This window comes from Carcharhinus amblyrhynchos, chromosome 8 (assembly GCF_965287045.1).
Source record: "Carcharhinus amblyrhynchos chromosome 8, sCarAmb.v2.hapA, whole genome shotgun sequence".
NCBI classification, from domain to species: domain Eukaryota; kingdom Metazoa; phylum Chordata; class Chondrichthyes; order Carcharhiniformes; family Carcharhinidae; genus Carcharhinus; species Carcharhinus amblyrhynchos.
This window is the reverse complement of record NC_137331.1, coordinates 79,425,277-79,453,205: the sequence shown is the minus strand read 5'-3', so window position 1 is coordinate 79,453,205 and position 27,929 is coordinate 79,425,277. Positions and strand designations below refer to the sequence as shown.

The window sequence follows — 27,929 nt, the reverse complement described above, 5'->3', positions numbered from 1 at the left end:
AAGTGTGTTACGGTAATGTTACACAATTTTTGTTGTAACCATTGCTGTCTATAGCTATTCATTTCATTATACAAATACTTACTCAACTCATTTTCCCTTTGTCAATAAATGGTAAGCTTTAACTAGAAAATCGTAAAGATTTCAGTTACAAGGACATTGTAGAAATACAGGCACTTGGGAATGGAGGTTACTGCAAAAACTAGTATAAAAGAGAATTTTGTTCATTCGAAAATTACTGCTCATTAGCTTATATTCATTCATATACTGCTAATTAGCTTAAATGTTTGAATATGAACAATGTTACAGATGGGGATGGGCGGGGGGGGTGCAGCACGGTGACTCTGTGGTTAGCACAGCTGCCTCACAGCGCCAAGGACCTGGATTCAATTCCTGGCCTTGGTCACTGTTGTGCAGAGTCTACACTTTCTCACCATTTCTGCGTGGGTTTCCTCCTAGTTCTCCAATTTTCTCCCACAGTGCCAAAGATGTGCATGTTAGGTGCATTGACCATGCTAAAATTCTCCCTCAGTGTATCCAAACAGGCACCACAGTGTGGCAACCAGGGGATTGTCACAGTAACTTCAGTGAGGTGTTAATGTAATCCTATTTGTGATACTAATAAATAAACTTTAAACTTTAATATAAACAGTCCCAAATTCTCCTTTCACCACCCATCTGTCAACAGAAAAGTATTTTAAATTTAATTTTCCCCTTGATAAAAAGTGCTATTTTCCCAACCCCTCAGTTTAGGCATGTTCCTATTTCTATTAACAAACACTGAGATATAGTAAACTCAGAACGTTAGTTTATTTGCATATACTCAAATACTGGAGGAAGGTCGCAATGTTGTCTCCTTTTCACTCATACTGGGCAATGACCAGAACAAATCCATCCAAAGGATCAGCGGGCAACACACCCCTGCCAATTCCAGCAGCCCTGATGTCATATTATACTCTAATGAGCATTGATTGGCATAAAGGGGAACTTCTGCCCTCACTCGGGATGATGTCCTGTCTTGGAGAGCTGCTGGTCGATCAGATTAGCTGGTATCTCTCCAGTCCCACCAAGCTCAAAGCTGCAGTGGCTGGAGGTGGCACTGCAGGGAGCTGGCTGGATCAGGACTGGGGACATACAGGACAAGTTAATGGCATGGATCCCAGAGCAGGGTGGGTATGGAGCTTTTGGGGAGTTGCAAGAAGGGTGATCGGGATAGGCCAGGAGAGTGTGATGTAAGTGAAGGGAAGTCTGGAAGTCACCAGGCCTTAATGGATGGTGCCCTAAACCAAATGCCTAAGTCTTTCCCATCTGAGATTAAACTTTGTTTTTTTTTTGGCCTTCCATCCCTGAACAATCATCCTCTGGTCAGCCTAAAAATTGAGGTTGGATGGGAAAAGTCTCTTACGTAGCTGTTAAGTGGCTAGTTAATGGTCTTAACCTGGGCAAGGGCGGGCTTCCCATCCGAGGCGCTGCCCATCCCAGTGAAAATTCATAACTAGGTTGGGAACCCAGAGGGAATCCTGTCCAGGTATTTTCACACTCCCCCCATTCCCTGCCTCAGAACCCATGGAGTGAAGAGTATAAAATCCTGGACATTGTTTTCCGTGTATTTCACAGAGGTCGGCAGGCTGCAAACTGAATATTCTCTTTTCCAGTAGAGATAACTTCCATGATGAGATGGGCATATATAGATGAATGAGTCATGTAGATTATGGTATCGAAGTTCAGAACTTCCAGTAGAAACAGCATAGACAGGAGCAGGTGTTCAAATCTGGACAGAATCCTTTTCCTGAGCTGTTTCTTGGTAGTTGGGAGGTGACAGACTAGTTTGCAGTACAGAAAGAAAGTATAAGTGGTTCTTCCAGCTAGCCAGGGGTTATAATGACAGGGGGATGGGGTGGGGTCATGTCACGTGACTCTCATCTCCACTTTGGCTTTCACAAGGTTGGGTATTTTACTTTGTCTGGGTTCCTGTGCTGGTTTTTGTTCTAAGCATTAAAAATTTGAAAGGCAATTTGTGTGTATTTTTTATTAGACTCTGGTATCCAGGCCTGGCTTATGAAACATAGATAGCCTTTGCATGGTTTCCTTGGTCTCTGCAGCCCACAGAGTCACGAACAATTCTTCAGGGATAACAATTTGCTTCTCTGATACTGCCAGAAAGTTTCATCTGTTTGAAAGTCACAGCCAAACATGACTTCAGTCAAGAACAAAGAAAAGTACAACACAGGAACAGGCCCTTTAGCCTTCCAAGCCTGGGCTGATCATGATTCCTGCCTAAACTAAAACTGTATGCACTTATGGAATCCGTATCCTCCCATTCCCATTCTATTCACCCAGATGCCCCTTAAATGCCGCTATCACACCTGTTCCCAACACCTTCCGGGCAGTGCATTCCAGACATTCACCACCCTCAGTATAAAAAAACTTGCTTTGCACATCTCCTCTAAACTTTTCCCCACACACCTTAAACCTATGAGAGGCGACCTGATAGAAGTTTACAAAATGTTGAGAGGAATAGATAGGGTGGACTCTCAGAGGCTATTTCCCCAGGTTGAAATGGTTGCTACGAGAGGACACAGATTTAAGGTGCGGGGAGGGAGGTTCAGAAGTGATGTTAGGGGTAAGTTTTTCACTCAGAGGGTGGTGAGTGAATGGAATCGGCTGCCGTCAGTGGTGGTGGAGGCGAACTCGCTGGGGTCTTTTAAAAGACTTCTGGATGAGTATATGGGGTTTAATGAGATTGAGGGTTATAGATAGGTCTGTAGGTTGGTAGGTGTTGATGTGATCGGCGCAACTCGTGGGCCGAAGGGCCTGTTTGTGCTGTAGTGTTCTATGTTCTATGTTCAATGTTCTATCTAGGAAAAAGCATCTGACTATCCACTCTGTCCATGCCACTCATAATCTTGTAAACCTCTATCAGGTTGCCAGTCAACCTCCATCGTTCCCGTGAGAACAAACTGAGTTTATCCAAATTCTCTTCATAGCTAATACCCTCCAGACCAGGCAATACCCTGGTAAATCTTTTCTGTACCTTCTCCAAAGCATCCACTTCCTTTTGGTAGTGGAGCGACCAGAATTGGACACAATATTCCAAATGAGGCCTAACTAAGGTTTTGTACAGCTGTAGCATGACCTGCCAATTTTTATACTCAAGTCATTTTAAAGTAAGTTGGCAAACCCTCGGATATGTTATTTATTATTAATAGTCATTTTAAAGTCTTTATTCACTTTTTAAAATTTTAGAAGTTAGCCATGAGGAAATCTATCAATCTTACAAAGAAACAGTGTGAGGTCTCAACTCAATTATCACAGCCAGAAAGCTGAAGTCTTGTTTTCCCAGATGACTCAGCAAGTCATACAAACCAGAAAATCTCAAACTTGATCCTTGATCTGTGCTGTGAACTGGCCTCAGTATGATCAGCAGGTTTAACCAGTGCGTCCGGCCACTCTAGGCAAGAAACGGGATAAAGTAGTCAGCAGCAGTTGGCTGTGATTGCTATTCACTAATTCATGCTGAAAAGTGTATGTACAAATGTGGAAATGTCAAAGAAAGACAGGATGATGCTCACTGTGATGTTCTCCAAAGCTTGCCAGCACTCAATCTCATGGTCCACACATAAAGAATGGCTACTTTAGCTATTGCATTGGTGTCCTGCTGACACATGTGGAACCAATAGCTTCAGAGAGGTATGAGTAAAGCAGGGAAATGAACAAAATCCTACTTAAAGGGGAATTCTCAGCACTAGACTCTATTTTGTTTTATCATTTAAAGTATATTTTCCTTGCTTAATTGAACTCTTCCATCATTATAAACCAATTCCTCACTCAGAAATGGATTCCCAACTCAATATTAATGCTACATGTCATAGAGTCATAGAGGTTTACAGCATGGAAACGGGCCCTTCGGCCCAACTTGTCCATGCTGCTCTTTTTTTTAAAAACCCGTAAGCTAATCCAATTGCCCGCATTTGGCCCATAACCCTCTATACCCATCGTACCCATGTACCCATCGTACCCATGCTTTTTAAAAGACAAAATTTTACCCATCTTTACTACTACCCCTGGCACCTTGTTCCAGACACTAGCCGTCCTTTGTATCAGTCAGGTATTAATGCTACTGAAAGTAGGAAGCAGAAAATTGGGAGAATTTACTTCCAGGGTAAGCAGTTGAGGCAGAAACATCAGCATTCAAGATTTCATAGATGCATGAAGAAAAATTAATAAAAGGGGCATGAGAACAGAGCAATGAACATGGTTCAGATTAATAGCTCATATGGAGTATAAAAATGGGCACAAATTGACTGGTACAAATGGCCTGTTCTGTGTTGTAACTAGTATGTACATAGCTCTATGCCAGATCAATCCTAAGTTTCATGAATATGGATACAAAATATTGCACGAACTACACACATCATTGATTAATGGAATAATCGACCCAATTTTGAGCACCTTACTTTAAGAACAGTATTAAGGTGATTAACAGGGTGAAGAAGAGATTCACCCAGATGATGCTAGTAATGATAGCATTTAGTTATCAGGAAAGTCTAGAGAAACCAGGGCTGTGTTCATTAAAGTGGAGAAGGTTAAGGGGAAATCCAACATGTTCCAAATCTGAAGAATTCTGTCTCTGGCCCATGCTAAACTCATGCTGCATTTCACTCACAGTTGTAGTGTTGACAGCCTTGATTTTGACAATTGGCCTCCAATGGGGCAAAACCCCATCTCAGAAGAGGTTTCCTTCAGAGAGCGGCAACTCAGCTGGATCAGCAAGGGAAATGGGTGTCAGTAGTGAACGCACAAAGACTTGGTTTGCTTTGTCTGCCAAGGCTTTCACCACCCATCCAAAATTCCAGGAATTAATGTTGCAGTTGTGACTTTCAAACAACAGCATGTTCCCAGTTGTGTTGTATTGTCATTCGCACTGTAGATTCTATGATTGTATGTATGCACCACATACATAGAATCATAGAATTCCTACAGTGCGGAGGCCATTTGATCCATCCAGCCTGCACCAACAAATATCCACCCAGCCCTTACCCCTACAACCCCACGTATTCGCCTCGTCAATCCCCCAACACTGAGAGGCAATTTAGCATTGCCAATCAACCTAACCTGCACTCTTTGGCCTGTGGGAGGAATCCAGAGCACCCAGAGGACACCCATGTAAACACGGGTAGAATGTGCAAACTCCATAGAGACAGTGACCCGAGGCCAGAATTGAACCTGGGTCCCTGGCTCTGTGAGACAGCAGTGCTAACTACTGTGCCGCCACCGAACTGTCCAAAAGCAAACTGTATGGAGTCCAAAGCAAGGTACTAGTACCAAATATTGCTGGCATTAGAAAACCTGAGCAGGAACATGGGGGGTTGGAGGGATTTTCAATGAAAAGAGAGTGTGAAAACAGAAGTAAGAGTGAGAGGCAAAGGAATACAAAATGAATAGACAAAAGAACAAGCTAACTGGGAAAAGCACCCAGGCAGAATGGGAGAGAGGATTTATTTTCCCTCCCTGTACTTTCTAAATGAATCATCGATTCCCAGTCAATGGGGGCTCAAAGGGAACCCCGACTGCCTCTGTTCCGGGTGGCTGCGTGACTCCCCCAGCCACCAAGTGCCATTACCTGGCGACAGGCTGTGCGGTTGCTAAGCAGCATATATGTCAACCATGGTCGGGACGGTGATTGGCTGCAGCATGAACTAGTGGCAACATTGTTGCTGGACTTTGTCCGGTTCACGGCGCCTCCTCTCATCCTCAGCCTGTGAACACTGTACAATAACAGCCTGCCTGTGAACCCTGTGCAGTAGCAGCTTGTCTGTGAACCCTATACAATAGCAGCCTGCCTGTGAACCCTGTACAATAACAGTCTGCCTGTGAACCCTGTATAATGACAGCCTGCATGTGAACCCTGTGCAATAGCAGCCTGCCTGTGAGCCCTGTGGAATAGCAGACTGCCTGTGAATCCTGTGCAATGGAGTCTGCCTGTGAGCCCTATGCAATAACAGCCTGCCTGTGAACCCTATGTAATAGCAGTCTGCCTGTAAACCCTATGTAATAGCAGCCTGCCTGTGAACCCTGTGCAATGGAGTCTGCCTGTGAGCCCTGTGCAATAGCAGTCTGCCTGTGAGCCCTGTGCAATAGCAGTCTGCCTGTGAGCCCTGTGCAATAACAGCCTGCCTGTGAACGCTGTGCAATAGCAGCCTGCTTGTGAACCTTGTGCAATAACAGTTGCCTGTGGACCCTGTACAATAGCAGCCTGCCTGTGAGCCTGTGCAGTAGCAGTCTGCCTGTAAACCCTATGTAATAGCAGCCTGCCTGTGAACCCTGTGCAGTAGCAGTCTGCCTGTAAACCCTATGTAATAGCAGCCTGCCTGTGAACCCTGTGCAATGGAGTCTGCCTGTGAGCCCTGTGCAATAACAGCCTGCCTGTGAACCCTGTGCAATAGCAGTCTGCCTGTGAGCCCTGTGCAATAACAGCCTGCCTGTGAACCCTGTGCAATAGCAGCCTGCCTGTGAACCCTGTGCAGTAGCAGCTTGTCTGTGAACCCTATACAATAGCAGCCTGCCTGTGAACCCTGTACAATAGCAGTCTGCCTGTGAGCCCTGTGCAATAGCAGGCTGCCTGTGAGCCCTGTGCAATAGCAGTCTGCCTGTGAACCCTGTGCAATAGCAGTCTGCCTGTGAGCCCTGTGCAATAACAGCCTGCCTGTGAACCCTATGTAATAGCAGTCTGCCTGTAAACCCTATGTAATAGCAGCCTGCCTGTGAGCCCTATGCAATAACAGCCTGCCTGTGAACCCTATGTAATAGCAGTCTGCCTGTAAACCCTATGTAATAGCAGCCTGCCTGTGAACCCTGTGCAATGGAGTCTGCCTGTGAACCCTGTGCAATAGCAGTCTGCCTGTGAGCCCTGTGCAATAGCAGTCTGCCTGTGAGCCCTGTGCAATAACAGCCTGCCTGTGAACGCTGTGCAATAGCAGCCTGCTTGTGAACCTTGTGCAATAACAGTTGCCTGTGGACCCTGTACAATAGCAGCCTGCCTGTGAGCCTGTGCAGTAGCAGTCTGCCTGTAAACCCTATGTAATAGCAGCCTGCCTGTGAACCCTGTGCAGTAGCAGTCTGCCTGTAAACCCTATGTAATAGCAGCCTGCCTGTGAACCCTGTGCAATGGAGTCTGCCTGTGAGCCCTGTGCAATAACAGCCTGCCTGTGAACCCTGTGCAATAGCAGCCTGCCTGTGAACCCTGTGCAGTAGCAGCTTGTCTGTGAACCCTATACAATAGCAGCCTGCCTGTGAACCCTGTACAATAGCAGCCTGCCTGTGAACCCTGTATGATGACAGCCTGCATGTGAACCCTGTGCAATAGCAGCCTGCCTGTGAGCCCTGTGGAATAGCAGCCTGCCTGTAAACCCTATGTAATAGCAGCCTGCCTGTGAACCCTGTACGATAACAGCCTGCATGTGAACCCTGTGCAATAGCAGCCTGCCTGTGAACCCTGTGCAATAGCAGCCTGTCAGTGGACCCTGTACAATAGCAGCCTTCCTGTGAGCCCTGTGCAGTAGCAGTCTGCCTGTAAACCCTATGTAATAGCAGCCTGCCTGTGAACCCTGTGCAATGGAGTCTGCCTGTGAACCCTGTGCAATAGCAGTCTGCCTGTGAGCCCTGTGCAATAACAGCCTGCCTGTGAACGCTGTGCAATAGCAGCCTGCTTGTGAACCTTGTGCAATAACAGTTGCCTGTGAACCCTGTGCAATAGCAGCCTGCCTGTGAGTTCTGTGCAATAGCAGCCTGCCTATGAACCCTGTGCAATAACAGTTGCCTGTGAACCCTGTGCAATAGCAGCCTGCCTGTGAACCCTGTGCAATAGCAGCCTGCCTATGAGCCCTGTGCAATAACAGTTGCCTGTGAACCCTGAGCAATAGCAGCCTGCCTGTGAACCCTGTGCAATAACAGCCTGCCTGTGAGTTCTGTGCAATAGCAGCCTGCCTGTGAACCCTGTGCAATAGCAGCCTGCCTGTGAACCCTGTGCAATAACAGTTGCCTGTGAACCCTGTGCAATAGCAGCCTGCCTGTGAACATAGAACATAGAACATAGAACACTACAGCACAAACAGGCCCTTCGGCCCACAAGTTGCGCCGATCACATCATCACCTACCAACCTACAGACCTATCTATAACCCTCAATCTCATTAAACCCCATATACTCATCCAGAAGTCTTTTAAAAGACCCCAGCGAGTTCGCCTCCACCACCACTGACGGCAGCCGATTCCATTCACTCACCACCCTCTGAGTGAAAAACTTACCCCTAACATCACTTCTGAACCTCCCTCCCCGCACCTTAAATCTGTGTCCTCTCGTAGCGACCATTTCAAACCGGGGAAATAGCCTCTGAGAGTCCACCCTATCTATTCCTCTCAACATTTTGTAAACTTCTATCAGGTCACCTCTCAACCTTCGTCTCTCCAGGGAAAAGAGTCCCAGCTCCCTCAACCTAACTTCATAAGGCATGCCTCCCAGTCCAGGCAACATCCTTGTAAATCTCCTCTGCACCCTTTCAATAGCTTCTACATCCTTCCTATAGTGAGGCGACCAGAACTGCGCACAATACTCCAAATGAGGCCTGACAAGGGTCTTATAAAGTTCCAGCATTACCTCCCGACTCCTAAACTCAATCCCTCGATTAATGAAGGCCAGTACACCATACGCCTTCTTGACCACCTCCTCCACCTGCGAGGCCGATTTAAGAGTCCTGTGGACCCGGACCCCAAGATCCTTCTGCTCCTCAACACTACTCAGACTTCTGCCCTTGATAGTGTACTCGTTCATCCCGTTGGTTCTGCCAAAATGGACGACTACACATTTATCCGCGTTGAAGTCCATCTGCCACTTCTCCGCCCAGTCCTGCATCCTATCTATGTCCTGCTGCAACTTTTGCCATCCTTCCAGATCATCCACAACACCACCGACCTTCGTGTCATCAGCGAACTTACTTACCCATCCCTCCACTTCCTCATCCAGGTCATTTATGAAAATGACAAACAACAAGGGTCCCAGAACAGATCCTTGAGGCACTCCGCTGGTGACTGACCTCCATTCAGAAAAAGCCCCATCCACAACCACTCTCTGCCTTCTGCAGGCAAGCCAGTTCTGGATCCACAAGGCCAAAGGCCCTTGGATCCCATGCCCTCTCACCTTCTCAAGAACCCTGTGCAATAACAGTTGCCTGTGAACCCTGTGCAATAGCAGCCTGCCTGTGAGTTCTGTGCAATAGCAGCCTGCCTATGAACCCTGTGCAATAACAGTCTGCCTGTGAACCCTGTGCAATAACAGTTGCCTGTGAATCCTGTGCAATAACAGTTGCCTGTGAACCCTGTGCAATAGCAGCCTGCCTGTGAACCCTGTGCAATAACAGTCTGCCTGTGAACCCTGTGCAATAACAGTCTGCCTGTGAACCCTGTGCAATAACAGTTGCCTGTGAACCCTGTGCAATAGCAGCCTGCCTGTGAGTTCTGTGCAATAGCAGCCTGCCTGTGAATCCTGTGCAATAACAGTTGCCTGTGAACCCTGTGCAATAGCAGCCTGCCTGTGAACCCTGTGCAATAACAGTCTGCCTGTGAACCCTGTGCAATAACAGTTGCCTGTGAACCCTGTGCAATAGCAGCCTGCCTGTGAACCCTGTGCAATAACAGTCTGCCTGCGAACCCTGTACAATAGCTTACCTGTGAGCCCTGTACAATGGAGCCTGCCTGTGAGCCCTGTGGAATAGCAGACTACCTGTGAACCCTGTGTAATAGCAGCCTGCCTAAAATCAAACAGCTGAGAGACAGTGTTCAGACAATCACTTTGCAGATGGCAACATCATTAATCCAGGTGAGAATCCAGTTTGTCTTGGTATTTGCTTCTTCTCTTTTCAGAAGGAGTAGTTATTAATTCTGATGAATTCATTGACTGGTTGTAGGTTGTGTTTGAACAGCTGCGCAGCAGCAGTACTGCGTTGATTGATAAGCTGCTGGTAGGGGTTCAGAAGAAGTGCAAGGTGATGAGAGAAGACAAGGGTTTGAAATATATCTGCATTTATGGTGGTCCGTATTTGGAAATATACTGAGGAAAAGGATCTAAGATCAAGTATAAGTCGACCATTAACCAAAATGTTGGTCCAAAACTAGTTTGGGGCTAACAAGATCAAGAGTGAATTGTGAAGAGTTTTAAAACAAAAAGCATGATTGCTGATTATAATTTGTGCATCAAGCTTCTGGATTAAACATGTATGGACAAAGAATAAAGTTTTCTGATGTATATGCACATTCCACTGTTTAATTAAACACTATGTAAGCATAATAAGATTGAAATAATAGAGACATAAGACTAAGACCAGAGTGGTAAAATGGGGGGAGAAAGTTCATTGTGAGGAAATGGAACTAGGGAATGTAAACAAAAAGAGAACAGCATTGGGGAATATTTAAAATGCTAATCAATAGCGATCAGGAGATATTTCCTGCTAATAAAACAAGAATGAATTAGCCAATAGTGAAACACCAAAGAGATGTAAGTAATATTGATACTGACATGGGCAAAATATTGAAAAACAACTTTGCCTCATTATTTACCAGGAAAAAAGTGTGAGATAATTATAGAATCATAGAACCCTACAGTGCAGAAAGAGACCCTTTGGCCTATCGAGTCTGCACTGAACACAATCCTACCCAGGCCCTACCCCCATATCCCTACATATTATACCCCCTAATCCACACATCCCTGGACACTAAGGGGCAATTTCTTAGCATGGCCAATCAACCTAACCCACACATCTTTGGACTGTGGGAGGAAACCAGAGTACCTAGAGGAAACCCACACAGACACGAGGAGAATGTGCAAACTCCACACAGACAGTGACTTGAGCCGGGAATTGAACCCCGGACCCGTGAAGCAGCAGTGCTAACCACTGTGCTACCATGCCACCAATAAACTAATCAAATTTACAGAAGATAAACATCTGATCCAGATGAATTGTAACCATGCATTGAAATTACACAATATAAGCCAGAAGCATTCTTGCATATCTGTTTGAAAATTCATTAGAAAAGGCAATAATGCCAGAGGACAGGCAGAAATCTCATGCTATTCCTGTATTTAAAAAAGAAGGTAGAACAAGTCCATGACTATTGTACACCAGTGGGCTTACCATCAGTGGCCAGAAAGAAGATGTTTTTTATTTAAAGAACAAACTGAAAATGTGATAGCACACATTTCAAACGGGAAGGTCATGTTTGACCAAATATGTTGAATTCTTTGAAGTGACAGGAGCAACAGACAATGATACTGCAATGTTGTAGATATAATATATTTGCATTTTTACAAGGTCTTTGCTAAGATGCCACGTAGGCTCTTAATTAAGGTTAGCGCATGTGGAGTCAAGGGGCAAATGGAAGAGTGCATAAAGGAATAAGGCTGGCAAAAGGTGGGAAGTAGTGTTTCGCAGGGATCCATGCAATGACCACTGTTCTTCACTATTTATATAAATAATTTGGAGTCAGAAGGTCAATCTCAAAGTTTTGGGATGATAACAAATTCTTGGGCATAGATGATATTGAAGATTCAATACTTTTCACTGTGTACTAATACATGTGACAATAATAAATCAAATCAAATTCAACAAAGTACATGAATAGGCTTACAAAATGGGCATGTATTTGGCAAACAAAATTTGATGCAGATAGATGTGAGATGGTGCATTTTGGTAGGAAATATAAGGAAGACAAGTCAAAATTGGGTAGAGGGGAAAAGGGAACTAATAATGCAGACACACATCACTAATAATAGCAAAACTGCTCATAAAAACATTACAACTGGGGTCAATTTCTAAAGCGTTAAATTTGTACATAGTATTTGCAGGACTCTAATTGGAGCACTGTGCAGCATTCTTATTGCACTAATTTCAATCTTTGTAAGGTAGTTGAGAGCTGTCCTATCAATCAGTCAAGATTGACTGTAAACAATGTTGGGTGGAATTTAATACCCTTTCCTGTGGCAAGTTGGATGACAGAGGGAATTTAATCAGGCAGGAGATTGGTGGGTGGGCACCCTACCATCTTCATGCTGCTGCCATAATTAGGTTCGTGGCAGGATGGCCTGCCACCAATTGAGGCTCTTAAGTTCAAAATTAATATCTTCTTAAGGTCTCCACCCTGCCACCAGTGATATTAACCCAGTAACGGATAGGGTTCTCGTCATGCAGAGAGCACAAGAAATCCATGGAAGTCCTTAACATTGATTCTACATCACATGAAATCCCATGATGTCAGGTCAACCATCAGCAAAGAAATCTCTGTTGATTATCTCTTACCACCCTCTCTCCGCTGATGAATCTGTACTCTGTAACTCGTACAACGTTAGCAAATGTGAGGTTATCCACTTTGGTAGAAATAATAGTAGGAGGGATTATTATTTAAAGGGTGAAAAGCTGCAGCATCTCCTGTGCAGAGGGACCTGGGGGTCCTTGTGCACGAAACACAAAAACCCAGTCTGCAGGTGCAGCAGGTGATCGAGAAGGCGAATGGGATACTGGCCTTTATAGCGAAGGGGATAGAATATAAAAGCAGGGAGGTCTTGCTGCAACTGTACAGGGTACTGGTGAGGCCGCAACTGGAGTACTGTGTGCAGTTTTGGTCCCCTTATTTGCCAAAGGATATATTGGCCTTGGAGGGAGTGCAGAGAAGGTTCACCAGGCTGATACCGGAGATGAGGGGGATAGCTTATGAAGAGAGATTGAATAGACTGGGCCTGTACTCGTTAGAGTTTAGAAGGCTCAGGGGGGATCTTATAGAGACTTACAAGATAATGAAGGGGCTAGATAGGGTAGAGGTAGAGAGATTCTTTCCGCTTAGAAAGGAAAACAGAACTAGAGGGCACAGCCTCAAAATAAGGGGGAGGGCAGTTTAGAACGGAGTTGAGGAGGAACTTCTTCACTCAAAGGGTGGTGAATCTCTGGAATTCTCTGCCCATTGAAGTGGTGGAGGCTACCTTGTTGAATATATTTAAGTCATGGGTATTTCTGATAGACTAGGGTTATGGGGAGAAAGCGGGAAAGTGGAACTGATCCACTTCAGATCAGCCATGATCTTATTGAATGGCGGGGCAGGCTCAAAGGGCTAGATGGCCTACTCCTGCTCCTTTTTCGTGCGTTCTTATGTTCTTACCTAAAAATGAGGAGTCAACTGGTGAAGCTGCAATACAGGACTATTTGCATGCCAATCAAGTCATGAATGGTAGTGGACAATTGAAAACTGCCCAGAGAAGGAGGCTCCACAAATATCATCGATGGGTGAGCCCACCATTTCAGTGCAAAAAACAAAGCTGTAGACAAGTTCACGTTGAAGTGTTGAGTGGATGATCCATCTTGGCCTCCTCCAGAGATCCCCAGCATCAACAGGGCGAGTCTTCAGCCAATTTGATTCACTCCATATGATATCATGAAGGGGCTGAAGGCATTGGCTACCACAAAGGATGTGCACCCTAACAACATTCCAGCAATAAACTGAAGATTTGTGCTCCAGAACTAGCTGTGACCCTAACCAAGCTGTTCCAGTCCAGTACAAATACAGCTCTGGCATCTACTTGGCAATGTGGAAACTTGCCCAAGTATGTTCTGTCCAAAAAAAGCAAGAAAAATCCAAGCCAACTGCCCCATTAGTTTACTCTCGATCATCAATAAAGGGATGGAAAATGTTATCAACAGCGCCATCAAGTGGTACTTATGCAGCAATAACCTACTCACTGACACTCAGTTTGGGTTTCGCCATGGCCACTCATCTCCTGGCCATATTACAACCTTCTCCAAATATAGATAAATGAGCTGAACTGAACAGGTGAGGTGATATTGACTGCCCTTGATACCATCGCAGCATTCAACCGTTCGTGGCATCGAGGAGCCTAACAACTGAAGTCAATGGGAATCAGAAGAAATGTCTCTACTGGTAATACAAAGGAAGATGGTTGTGGTTGTTGGTGATCAATCATCTCAGCTCCAAGATATTGCTGCAGAAATAATATCCTCGGCCCAATTGTCTTCAGCTGCTTCATCAATCATGTTCCCTCTATCGTAAGATCAGACATAGGGACCTGAAGTGAAATGTTCAGCACTATTCATTGCTCCTCAGATGCTGAAGCAGTCTGTGCCCATATGCAGCAAGACCTTGACAAAATTCAAGTTTGAGCTGATAAGTTGCAAATAAAATTTGCGCTATACAGATGTCAGGCAATGATAACATTCCCAATTGATATTCAATGGCACTATTGCTGAAGACCCCACAATCAGCGTCCTGGGGATTGCCATGGACTATTAACTGAAATGGAGTAGCAATATAAATACTGTGGTTACAAGAGCAGGTCGGAGGCTAGGAATTCTGTGACTAGTAAGTCACCTCCTGAATCCTCAAAGCCTGCCCACCATCTACAAGACAAAAGTCTGAATTGCAATGCAATATTTTCAATTTGCCTGGATGTGTGGGGCCCCACTAACACTCAAGAACCTCAACATCATCCAGGACAAAGCATCCCATCCACCACCTTAAACATTTACTCCCTCCATCACCATCAACACACAGTTGCAGCAGTGAGTACTATATGCAAGATGCACTGCAGCAACTCATCAAGCTTCTTTTGGCAGCATCATGCAATCCCGTGACCTCTACTGCCTGAGAGAACAACAGCAATGGCACATGGGAACACTACCATCTGTAAATTTTCTCCAAGCCATGCACCATCCAGACTTGGAACTTCTTCGCTGTCCTTTCATTGTCCCTGGGTCAAAATGCTGGAATACTCTTCCTAACAGAACTGTGGATGTACCAACTGCGCATGGTCTACAGTGGTTATGAAGGCAGCTCACCACCATCTTCTTGAGGACGGTAAGGAAAGTGCAATGAATATCGGCCTAGCCAGCCACACCCACATCCCATGAAAGAATTTTAAAAATACGACCATGACAAGTAGCAAGTATTGGTCTTGTTCAATCAGGATGGCTGGCGTACACAAACAGCTGCAAACTTCTTCTTCTTCCACTTCTCAATGCCCCATATCTTCTCAAATTTCCTAACTTCTTGGATATCGGACCACAGTCTTCCTTGAGTGTTCTTTTCCACACCTACTGCACTGAGCTCTCCTGTAGTCTCTTAACTTGTACCTTTTTTCAGTGGTGGACCTGGATAGATTATTAACAAGGATTTTTCACCCAAACATAATTTATTTCAAACTGTCTGTTAAACATCAAGTTCATTGTCTAAACGGTGGGTTGAATAGCTTGCCTTTAACATCATTTAGTGGCCTTGATCAATCACTTTTTCCTCATCTTTTCCTTATCGTATCTCAAGCTGTTCTCCTTGACTAGTTTCATCCTCCCAGTAACATTCCATCTCCTGTGTCAAACTAACTCCCAAAAGTTTCATTATTTGTATCGACTCCACTATCAGTTATTTATGTCTAAGGCTCTTTGTAAGGCCTGTTAACAAGCTGTTCCCAGTGGCTCTTCAGTTTTTATTGCTTATCAGACTGTTGAACCATCCTGTTGTTCACTTTGTGTTTCTATTCTACTTCCAGATACTGTTGAATTCTCATATTTCAGCAAGCATCTTAATTAATCAAGGTTAAATGAAAAACCTGGCACAGCTTTGTAATATACTTGCTTGTTTTAAGTATCTCACAGTTGCTCTTTCACCAGCCTTTGTCTGAACATGGGCCACTTTTCGAGCTAGGTACCATTGTTATTATCTATCTTTATTCCACTAATTTATATATAGCATTAAGCGTATTTCTAACACTGTTATGAAATGGATCTAGAGACACTGGAGAATGTGCAAAATAGATTTACAAGGATGATAACAGAAAGGCAAGATTATACCTATCAAGAAAGACTGAAAGAGCTGGATCTCCTTTCTTTTAATAAAGAGGAGGTTGATGGATGATCTGGTGGAGTCTTTTAAATTCATAAGAGGGACTGACAAAACAGATATTTTCACATGTCGGAAGACTAAAACTAGGAATCACAAACATAAGATAGTCGCTAATAAATCCAAGTGGGAATTCCATAGAAACTTTTTAATTCAGTGAGTGGTTAGAATGTTAATTTCGCTACGACAAGGATTAGCTGAGGTGAATAGCATAGAAGCATGATTGGGGAAACTAGATAACTGTAAGAGAGAAAGACTTAGAAGGTTATGTTTAGACAGATGATGAGGAGTGGGAGGAGGCTTGTATGGAATATCAACCCATGGCAGCACATTTCTGTACTGTACATTGTAACAAAACATTTGTATCGATACATGTAAGTATTAATTGATAAAAATTATATAATTTGTTAATTTCAATGATTGATGTTTACATGTTTTACAGAAAATAAATCTAGAAGTACAATATCCTGATTGTGTAGCTCTTATTAGGTTCCAGCTTTCTGACCAATATTGCCATTATCTAGATTGTACTCACTATTGATTCAAGCAAACAAACACTTGAATTGCTATAAATGCAGAACAGTGGTTAAAATTGAACTTATGAAGGACTATGCATCCCACATTGTTATTGCCCTTGTACATTTTGCCTCTGCTACTTTGCTGATGTTTATAATGTTTTATAAAAGTTATCATTGTGTGAACTATATATTGTCATAGTCCATAAATGAAACTCCCTGTGTGGGAGCGTGGCTTAGCAAGCCCAAGGTTTTATTTCCACTGTCTGTGCTTTATTTATCTTGAGTGGGGAAGGAGTAGGGGGGCTGTAATTAGTTTTGGTGCTTTGGTCTTGGAAAGCAAGAGAAAAGAAAATCACCTAGAGTTCCTGCTGTAATGGGTTTGCTTGTCTTATGTATCCTCCTTCAGCCAACAGATAGCCATATCAATCAACACTGTGGGCAGGATTTTATGGCCTCACTCATCCCAAAACCGTAAAATCCCACCCACAATGTTGAGATCAACGGACATTTTGATTGTCTGCCCCTCACCTGCTCTGATTCCCGTGATAGGCAGATCCTATTTCTTTCTCCCTCTCTGTCTCTCTCTCTCTGATCAAAAACTCCCCATGATCCACACTCTTCAGCAGCAATGCCTTCTTCAGCTCTTCGTTATAGCTCCATCTGAGCTTATCAACAACAACACTGTAACATAATAAGGTAAGGCACTACACAGAACTGTAATTGGGCAAAAATTGACACCAAACCGAAGTAGGAGAAATGAAGACTGGTTTTAAGGAGAGTCATAGCAGTTGAGCGAGATGACAACATTTAGGGAAGCAATCCAGAGTTTGGGGCCTAGACAACTGAAGCCACTAGAAGTTGGGAATTAAGAAAAAGGGAGGGCTACGGGCCAAATATGGGCATTTGGGAGTAGCTGGGAGGATACCATGGACGGCATGGTCCAGTTTGGCTGAAGAGCCTGTTTCCATGTTGTAATGAACCCAGTGAATCCCACAGTGCAGAAGGAGGCCCATCGGGCCTGCACCGCCAACAATCCCACATGGACCTTATTCCTGTAACCCCACATATTTACCCAGCTAATCCCCATGATACTGAGGGGAAATTTAGCACGGCCAATCCACTGAAGCTGCACATCTTTGGACTGTGGGAAGAAACCGGAGCATCCAAGAGGAAACCCACACAAACATGGGAAGAACATGCAAACTCCACACAGTCATCCAAGGCTGAAATTGAACCTGGGTCCCTGGAGCTGTGAGGCAACAGTGCTAACCACTGTGCCATCATTCTGTCCAGTTGTTCTATGACTCTATGACCCTAAGAAGCTGGAGTTGAAGAAGCACTGGGATCTCAGAGACTTGTAGAACGGAAAGAGTTTACAGAGCCAATGGAGGAGTTTGAGAATCTACAATTGCAACATTGATGAGCAAACACACATTGCCTCAAATATCAAGGCTATCTGTGTAGTGTTATTTACCATAGTACTGACTGATTCCATAACTTTCTGCATCTTCTTTAGCGTTCAGCAGGTACAGATCCATTTATAAAAACTGCTTTTTGCTTGATCCTTTCCCCTCTTAACCAATCAACTGATGTGTTCCAATAATTTCAAGTGCAGTTTGCACGCATTGTTCTTTCTGGCTGAAACAGAAACTCTAACTAAACATATATGATCCTGAACTAAGCTTTGCATTTCATACCTTACCCATCACTGGCGCAGTGCTACCTGTATCAGATGTGTAACAGACATTAATATCATCCATTTTACCCTATTCACCAAAGTCAAAATCGTCCCTGAGATGTCACATTGGATTCATGTGTAGACATAAACATCAGAGTCACAGTTGCCAGAATATTACATAAGCACATAAGAACATAAGAAATAGGAGCAGGAGTAGGCCATCTAGCCCTTTGAGCCTGCCCCGCCATTCAATAAGATCATGGCTGATCTGTCGTGGCTCAGTTCCACTTTCCCGCCCTCTCCCCATAACCCTTAATCCCCTCTCTTATCAAGAACCCATCAACCCGCTTCTTAAAAATATTTAGCGAGGCAGCCTCCACCACTTCAACGGGCCCATAGTTTTTGCAGTATCCAGTGTCTTCAGCCTTCCTTGATATCATGTGAAGTGAATCAAATTGGCTAAAGACTGACATCTGTGATTCTGGGGTCCTCCGGAGGAGAATGAGATGGATCATCCACTTGGCACATCTGGCTGAAGATGGTTGCAAATGCTTCAGCCTTATCTTTTGCACTAATGTGCTGAACCCTTTCTCACTGAAGATGGGAATATTTGCGGAACCTTCTCCTCCAGAGAGTTGTTTAATTATCCATCGCCAATTACGGCTGGATGTGGTAGGACTGCAGCGCTTAGATCTGATCCTTTGGTTGTGGGATCACTTAGCTCTACCCATCACATGCTGCTTTAGATGTTTAGCATGCAAGTAGTCCTGTGTTGTAACTTCACCAGGTTGACACCACATTTTTAAATACACCTGGTGTTGCTCCTGGCATGCCCTCAGTTAGATTCAGCATCCTGGATTCGTGAAGGTGAAAGCAGTCAGTCCTTACTAATAGCTGTGTTTGCACATGTGTGGCTCTCTGGGGATATCAGACATTGTCATAGATAAATAATGGTTCCTTTGGCAAAGTGCTAGAGGATAAAGTGCAAAACCAAGACTTAGCAAGGAGAAAGCATTTTTAAGAAGCACTGTAGGAGAGAAAATCGCACAAATATATGTACATATATTCGGTTTTGTCCATTGCCCTTCATTGGCATCATTCAGGATGTTCATCAGTATCAATGTAACGATCGGTTTTCTTTTGAGCAAACCCCTTCCATGAGAAATGCGTGCCAAAAATCTCCGCTCTTGTTCATGGCCAGGATTCACTGGTGCCAGTGAAAGTGAATGGAGCTTTGGCTGGAATGCTAAATTCTCCATTCTCAGTGGGGTGGCCATGGATAAGATCAGAGAATCCCGCTTCCCCCCAGCACCATCACCACCCCTCCCCAAACTCCACCACTCACCCCCTGCCATTGTGGCATTCACATTGCTGCTTGTATGGAGCTACCCACCAATCCTGGGAAAAATATGTGGTCAGAATTATGGGAACAAAATACTATTGTATAGGCACATTTTTCCAAGAGTTATCACTGGGTTCCCAATATGCTTTGAATTTTCTGGTAGTATAAATACTAATAATATTATGCACAATTGCAATAGCTGTAATTCAATTGGAATAAGATTTTTTTCCTGCACTTCTGATGGAACAGAAATTACTTTCAATATCAATTTTGTCCTTGTTAATGTAAGAGAGTTTTTGGGTACCTTCCTGCAAGGAAGGCATGCTATTAAAATGCAAGTCTTGTTGTGTATCACTTCAAACTATTACCAAAGAATAGATACTGCACAAACTTACCGTTTGCACCAGCAATCTGATTCTCCAAATTGAGTGAACCTTTTAAAAACTTTCAGCATTTGGAGCCACCGTGATCCCCCATGAAATTGATTCCTCTAAAGAGAGCTCTTAACGTTTCAAAGTATTTGGCAACTTCGCTTTAAACTGTATGAGTTGCTAGACAGCAAATTTCTAGTCAGTGTAACAGAAATTATGACAAAACAGCTGTTCATTTTCTGCTCCAATGTCTGCTATGGTCTGGTTTGTAAGAGAGGTTACCACATGCATCTGGTTCAGAAATTACCTAATTGAAGGGTGACTGGGTTCAGTGATGGTACACAGGAGTTGTCGTTAGTTGTTTCAACAAGTGATGCCTCAGCGCATAGTAGCATTTGCTCTAACAAATTCTGGAGTGTGGTGGCAGAGACTAGGTTAACGTTTTTCCCTGTTTAATTTGATATATGGTAAACTATTTTAAATATGATAAACTATTTAAAACATTAACTTGAACAGCCTATGCCTTGTTTTGTTTTGGCTCACAATATAAGCTATCCTATGAATGCTTATGCAAATAAACTCAACCAAACAAAACATTAGTGTTTTCAGAAAAATGGCTTGGGGCGTAGCACCAAAGCTAAAATCAAGAAACCAGAAAATGAAGTATTCTGAGTAGTAGTGATTAGATGATGCAAAGGTTGATTTTTTTTAAAGTCTCTAACTTGTGGCAGTTTGGAGAGATTGATGGAGATGTGCAGTTCCGTAACTTTGAAGTATGAAAAAAGTATTACAAAGATTAGGGACTGGATTTTCTCTCCAGGGAGGGAGAAATTGGGACTGTTTCAAGGTTGCAGACTCATCCCATGGGCAAGCAGTCATTCATTGCGATTTTCACCATGGCGCCACCTTAAATTGGACAGTTTTTCTGCCAATTTAAGGGCAGTGGGCAGGCTCTCAGAGCTCAAAGGTCAAACAGGGCCCTTCCAGTTTGAAAGGAACAGCAGCCCATAAAGAAGACAAGTAACAGAGAGGTTGATTCACTGGGAAAGAAACCAGCGAGGGAGGAAAAGATGGAGTAAAGACATTACCTACATTTAAGATATATGAAACACTTCTGGCCCCAAACTTGCAACATTTTGACTCTACCCCTTTTCAATCATCTTTTTGGTCTGCAGTGATCTTGTGACTTCTGTTCTCATCGTTTTTAGTCTCGTGGTCTTCAGATACTTGCATTAATTAATCTATGTTTTTGCTGGGACGCTGAATCAATTCTTGTAAAGACTTTGCAGGCAAGGCTAGCATTTATTATCCATCCCTAATTGCCCTTGACTGAGCGCCATTAAGAATCAGCCACATTCTGGATCAGGAGTTGTATATAGCTGGCCAGGTTTTCTGTCTGAAACCTCAACTCCTTCCCAACATGACCTGCCCCTTGTAATATTTGATTTTTGATTTGATTTGATTTGATTTATTATTGTCACATGTGTTAACATACAGTGAAAAGTATTGTTCCTTGCATGTTATACAGACAAAACATACTGTTCATAGAGGAGGAAATGAGAGAATGCAGAATATAGTGTTACAGTAATAGCTAGGATGAAGGGAAAGATCAAGTTAGTGCAAGGTAGGTCCATTCAAAAGTCTAACAGTAGCAGGGAAGAAGCTGCCCTTGAGTCAGTTGGTATGTGACTTCAGGCTTCTGTATCTTTTTCCTGAAGAAAGAAGGTGGAAGAGACAATGTCCAGGGTGCGTGATGTCCTTAATTATGCTGACTGCTTTGCCAAGACAGCAGGAAGTGTAGATAGAGTCAATGGGTGGGAGGCTGGTTTGCGTGATGGATTGGGCTACATTCACAACCTTTTGTAGTTCCTTGCAGTCTTGGGCAGAGCGGGAGCCATACCAATTTGTGGTAAACCAGAAACAATGCTTTCTATGAGGCAACTGTAAAAGATTTGTAGCTGACATGCCAAATTTCCTTAGTCTTCTGAGAAAGTAGAGGCATTGGTGAGCTTTCTTAACTGCAATGTCGGCATGGGAGGTCCAAGATAGGTTGTTGGTGATCTGGACACCTAAAAACCTGAAGCTCTCTACCCTTTCTATTTCAAACCCATTCTTGTAGACAGGGTCATGTTCTTCTTTACACTTCCTGAAGTCGATGACAATATCCTTCGTTTTGTTGACATTGAGGGAGAGATTATTGTTGCTGCACCAGTTCACCAGATTCTCTACCTTATTCTTGTACCCTGTCTTGTCATTGTTTGGGATCTGAGCCACTACAGTGGTGTCGTCAGCAAACTTGAAAATCAAATTGGAGGGGAATTTGGCAGCACAGTCATAGATGTATAAGGAGGGGGCTGAGAACACAGCCTTGTGGGGCACCGGTGTTGAGGATGATTGTGGAGGAGGTGTTGTTACCTGTCCATACTGATTGTGATTTGTGAGTGAGGAAGTTCAGGATCCAGTCACAGAGGGAGGTGCTGAGGCCCAGGCCATGGAGTTTGGAGATGGGTTTCATAGGAATAATAGTGTTGAAGGCTGAGCTGTAGTCAATAAATAGTATTGAGAGTGCAGACATAGCTGTCCTTGTTAACTTGGTGTTCCAGAGTTAAATGCAGGGCCAGGGAAATGGCGTCTGTATGGACTTGTTGTGGTGGTAGGCAAACTGTAGCAGATCCAAGCAGAGCAGGAGGCTGAAATTGATTTATGCCATGACTAGTCTTTCGAAGCACTTCATAGTGATAGATGTCAGAGCCACCAGCCAACAATCATTAAAGCATGTTGCTTGGTTTTTCTTAGCTACTGGGATGATGGTCATCTTCTTGAAGTAGATAGGGACCTCAGATTGGTGTAAAGAGAGGTTGAAGATGTCTGTGAATATCCCCGCCAGCTGATCCACACAGGATCTGAGTGCACATATCCAGATCAATGTGAATGAACATCTCACCTGTTATCAGCAGTCAATTCTTATTGGTCTCTTGTAACCATGCAGTTAACAAAGATTAATATTACAACGACACTGACATCCTACAGTGCGTTGAAACAAAGATCAAAAATATTTATACGGACAGGAAGGGTTTTAATTTAAACAGCCTTGATTTCTCCTCTCATTCCATGTCCATAAACAGAAAAGTGTTTTGATTTTAATTTCTCCTTTAGTGGTGGTGTATTTCCTAACACCACACTCCCCCCCCCCCCCACCTTTGGTTTTGGTGTGATCTAATTTTCTATTCATCATCCTACAGCAAACTCAAGATAGGATAAACTTGGAGGGTTAGTTTATTGTACATTCACTTAAAATGTGGGCAAACTGTTTGCAATGTACCCGACTTTTTGCATTCATGCAATAAAAGAGATGCAGGAAAGAAAGAGGTACAGTGCAAAAACCACGTGATTGTTTTAGATGTGTCCAGAATCAAACATCCAATCGTATATTCCTTAATTGAGGCTAACAGACTAAGCCTGATGCTGGGGAATCTGCTTTTCCAGTAGAGGTGACTTCCAGGATAAGATGAACACGCAGAGGCCAATTAGTCCTAAAGGCGATGGTACAGAAGTTCCAGCAGAAACAACATAGATGGAGCTAGTTTGGCTGGTTGGTTGATGGAAGATAGTCATGTGACTCCCATTTCTCAACTTAGGCTTTGACAAAGGATGTACATTCCTTTGTCTGGATTCTTGGGATTGTTAAAGGCAAAATATTGAGGATGCTGGAATCTGAAACAAAAACAGAAAATGCAGGAGAAACTCAGGAGGTCTGACAACATCTGTGGAATAGGAATAGATGATATGGAGATGAGGGCTCTGGACTGGGGTAAACACAATAAGAAGTCTCACAAAACCAGGTTAAAGTCCAACAAGTTTACTTGGTGGCAAAAGCCAGTAGCTTTCAGAGCGCTGCTCCCTCCTCACTTCCCTGACGTAGAAGCAGTGCTCTGAAAACTAGTAGCTCTCACTACCAAATAAACCTGCGGGAATAGAGCCAATGTTTTGAGTCTGGAGGGTCATCCAGACTTAAAACATTGGCTCTTTTCTCTCTCCACCAATGCTGTCAGACCTGTTGAGTTTATCCAGCAATTTCTGTGTTTTTGTTCTTGGGATTGTTGATGTTTCAACCATTAAGCATTTCAAAAGAGATTGCAGGGACAAGTCTGAGCAGAATTGTATCCTCCTGTGGCTTATGAATTGTAAACGAGCTTTGCTGCATGTCCTTTGAATTTGGCCTCTGCAGTCAGAGGGATTGTGAGATGTCAGCTTCTCTTTTATTGCTAGGAAGGTCCTTTGTTCCGGGTTGTAGACAGACTTAGCCTCAGCCTTTTTCAAGTCCTTGTCCAGTTATTAAAATTTTAGGAAGTAGGCTTGTTGCTATACATATGTATTTCATAAAAATATCGTGTGAGGTCTTAGCTTCAGATCACTATGTTGTAGGGACAATTGTTACTTTTTAATAAGTGTGTTTGTAATTTTTATTATTCCAAGTAGCAAGATAAGAATTAAGATGGTCTTCATGTCGGAAATGTCTTTTCTATCCTTTTTTGAAGCAGTTTTTGTGTTTATAGATTTTCTATTACTACTTCAGTTAATTGATAGTTGTCTGGATGCACACGTAAATCATCTACATAAAGTCACTCCTTCTGAAATTGAGCCAGTTATTTTTTTCCACTTGCACATTATAAGGGATCATAACAATCCATGCGTTCATACAGTAAAACTTGCTAATGCACAGCTCTCTAATCAGCTTTGATCTCAGGAAATCACTTGTGTGCAGTGCCTCTACGGAATGGAGGCAGAAATAACACACTGAACCATCTGTGGGAGACATCATAATCTAAATCATATCACTCGGTAAACATAACACATGAAAGTAACATTTTTGGTTTGTAATGTCACTTCCAATACCGGATTTCAATTTCAAGATATGTATTTGTTTTGGCATTTCATTTCAGCAGCTGTTCTTTCTTCAGAGGAAAGACTTGAACATACAAAAGCTGTCTATCAAAAAAATCTTCTTTTCTCTGACGTTTGACAATTTATTGGACCAACCTGATGTATAATGCATGCACGCACCACCGTGCTTGATCTCCAACAGCGAGTGCAATCACTCTTTATAGACACACATCACAGTTACCCAAGCACAGAGAAGTTTAGTTAACCTGTATGAGAATCAAAGCATAACCAATGTCTATGAGAGCCTCAAATGTGCATATAAAGTTTATTTATTAGTGTCACACTGCAATGAAGTTACTGTGAAAATCCCCTAGTCACCACACTGCGCTCCCTGTTCGGGTATACTGAGGGAGAATTTAGCCTGGCCAATGCACCTAACCAATACATCTTTCAGACTGTGGGAGGAAACTGGAGCACCTATAAGAAACCCACGCAGACACGGGGAGAACATACAAACTTCATACAGACAGTGACTCAAGCCGCGAATCGAACCTGGGTCCCTCCCTGGCGCTGTGAGGCAGCAGTGCTAACCAATGTGCCACCATGCCGCCCCCACATGTGGTACTGCTACGGTAAGGTTTCGCTGCTGGGCCACATAGGACCATTCATCTGTAATGGAATTAACTGGAACTAATGGAAAGAGTTGCAAGGCTAGTCCCTTGTCTGCTGAGCTAAATGATTTCTCCTTGTACTCTGGTTGGCTTCAGTATATCTTGCTAAAGAAGAGATCTCTGTCCTAATTCTGGCAACTGAATGCTATTTTAGTGACCAATGCTAGAATTGAGTGTGGTCTTCAGCGAAGGACATTTTTATGATTAGCTCCAAGTCGGATTCCCCTATGCTCATGTAGCTTGCCAAAACTTGGTGAAATTTTCCCACAATTTGTCAGAGTGTGAGGCTCTGAATGAATAATGGTGCGTAACTCTCCAGATGCACAGCCAAGTTTTCAGCCAGATGTTCACTGTCTGGAACAAGTTGCCAGAGGTAGTAGTAGAGGCGGGTACAATTTTATCTTTTAAAAAGCGTTTAGACAGTTACATGGATAAGATGGCTATGGAGAGATATGGGCCAAACTTGGGCAATTGGGACTAGCTTAGTGGTTGAAAACAAATGGGCGGCAAGGACAAGTTGGGCAGAAGGGCCTGTTTCTGTGCTGTAAACCTCTATGATTCTGTGACTCTAAGCTTTGACACATCCATGACACATAGAGGTGACCATGGAGCTGAGAGAAGTTGTAAAGAGGTGGAACTGGATCTCGGCTGATTACTGGATTTGCAATCAGATGGTTGAACCTTTCTCTTTGAACATTTTTCTTTGAACATTTTTCCCTCCTTATTCTTTGGAAGTTTAAATAGGAATGTCGGAGCAGGAGTCGGCCATTTAGCCCCACGAGCAGGCTCCGCCATTCAGGAAAATCACTGCTGATCTGGTCAGCATCAGACCATCACTGCTCTTAACTCCACTTGGCTGTCTGCCTCCTCCCCATCCCCGTAACCTCAAAATATGTCTAACGCTGCCTCGAATAAATTCAATGTCCCGGTCTCTACTACTTGCTAGGGAAGATAATTCCACAGACCAACGACCCTTTGAGAGAGCCTCAATGGTGGACCTCTTAATCTTAAACTGTGACCTTGTCATAGAATCATTGAATCACAACAGCCCATTCAGCCCATCGAGTCTGCACCAACCACAGTCTCAGCCAGGCCCTATCCCCATAACCCCATGCATTTACCCTAGCCTGACACTAAGGGGCAATTTAGCATGGCCAACCCACCTAACCCGCACATCTTTGGATGTGGGAGGAAACTGGAGCATATGGAGGAAACCCATGCAGACATGGGGAGAACATGCAAACTCCACACAGGCAGTGACCCAAGCTGGGAATCAAACCCAGGTCCCTGGCGCTGTGAGGCAGCAGTGCTAACCACTGTGCCACCATGCAGCCCACCTTGGTTCTAGTCTTTCAGGCAAGTGGAAACATGCTTCTGCCATCTACACTATCAAATCTTCTGTTTTAAAATAATCATAGAATCATAGAAATTTACAGCACTGAGGGAGGCCATTTGGCCCCCTTGTTCATGCCAGCCAACAAGTAATCGTCTTGTCTAATCCCACTTTCCAGCTCCTGGTCCATAGCCTTCAAGATTACAGCACTTTAGATACATTTCCAAGCACTTTTTAAATGTTTTGCAGGTTTCTGACTCCACCAACTTTTCAGGGAGAGTTCTAACCTCCAAAACCCTCAGATGAAAGAGTTTTTCTTGAATCCTCTCTGGACCTGCTCCCCCTTGCTCTAAAACTGTGGCCTTGGTTATGGAACTCTCAGCCAACATTCATGATTTTAGACACTTCAATTAAGTCTCTCCTCAGTCTCCTCTGTTCCAAAGAAAACAATCCTAGCCTATTTAATCTTTCCTCATAATTAAAATGTTCCAGTGCAGTTAACATCCTTGTAAATCTTCCCTGAACCCTTTCTAGTGCAATAAAATCTTTCCTATAGTGCAGTGACCACAATTGCATGCTGTACTCCAGCTGTTGCCTAGCTGGTGTTTTATACAGTTCCAGCAAAACCTCTCAGCTCTTGTATTCTATTCCTCTGCCAATAAAGGTAAATATCCCATATAAAAACAGAAAGTGCTGGAAATTCTCAGCACTTCTGACAGCATCCATACAGATGTAACATTTCCATAAGACCATTAGATGTAGGAGCAGAAATAAACCATTCAGCCCATTGACTCTATTCCATCATTCAGTGAGATTCTGACTGATCTGATATATTCTCACATCATTTTCCCACCTTATCCCTATAACCCTTGATTTCCTTACTCATTAAAAATCTCTGTATCTCAGCCTTAAACATATTTAACAACTCTGCTCAACAGTTCTATGTGTTAAAGAATTCCAGAGATTCACTACTGTCTGAGAAGAAATTCCTCCTTATCCCTATTTTAAATCGGTGACCCTTTACTCTGAGATTATGCCCTCTCATGGGGTCACAGAATTTACAGCGCAAAGAGGCCCTTTAGTCCATCGTGTCTGTGCCGGCCATGAAGCACCTAACTATTCGAATGCCATTTACCAGCACTTGGTCCATAGCCTTGTATGCTATAGCATTTCAAGTGCTCATCTAAAT

At 43.5% G+C, this 27,929-nt stretch overlaps 1 protein-coding gene across 9 annotated transcripts in view; it reads left to right on the top strand.

Annotated features, from left to right (window-relative positions):
- The window catches only part of dlgap1a (discs, large (Drosophila) homolog-associated protein 1a), a 654,490-nt gene that overhangs the window by 519,455 nt on the left and 107,106 nt on the right, over positions 1-27,929 (top strand). The window lies entirely within an intron of this gene.